This window comes from Penaeus monodon, chromosome 27, assembly GCF_015228065.2.
Source record: "Penaeus monodon isolate SGIC_2016 chromosome 27, NSTDA_Pmon_1, whole genome shotgun sequence".
NCBI lineage: Eukaryota > Metazoa > Arthropoda > Malacostraca > Decapoda > Penaeidae > Penaeus > Penaeus monodon.
In genome coordinates, this window is record NC_051412.1 from 41,105,676 (window position 1) to 41,106,386 (window position 711).

The window sequence follows — 711 nt, forward strand, 5'->3', positions numbered from 1 at the left end:
AAAGGAAAATTAATATCAAATAGGCATTATTTAGGTTATTTATTTACTAATATATGTTGACACTGTAACAATTGTTTTTTTTTTTAGTCTCTAGGCTAGTGATAATGTTATTGATTTCATATGGTATCTGTTTAACAGTTTACTAAATTCTCCGTATCGCATCAAAAACCTAAGTTGACGAATCAAGAGACGACCCTCAATATAATAAGACCCTCATTTCCCTGTATAATATTCAATAAATGAAACTTTCTAAGAAGATCCTCAACATTTGCAATAAGAATTACCTTAAGACAACCCCTATTCAACTCTAGTATATGTTGAGGTATAACCGGCGGCAGTGGCACCTATTTGTCAGTCAAATATCTTCTGAAACAAAAACAAGCCATTGCAATTGGATATAATGGGGATAACGAATAAAACTGTAGTGGGTGTGATGGAAGATTCGATTCACTCAACTGGCCATACAATAATACAAAATAGATATGTTCCGTGTATAATTCTGTATCCTTCATGTATATATCCAACGCTCCGAATTCTTAATTAATGTATATTGGTGTAGTACTGTATCCTCTGCCTACCATAATACTGTTGAATTTCGTTCAGTATCTGTAATACTTTTTTCTCTTCAGGTCTTATTATTTCCCCCTTCTTTGCCGTTTCAATCTCCTGCTGTATCTGTTGAGTTATCCGTTGTATTTCTTTCGTGCTCCC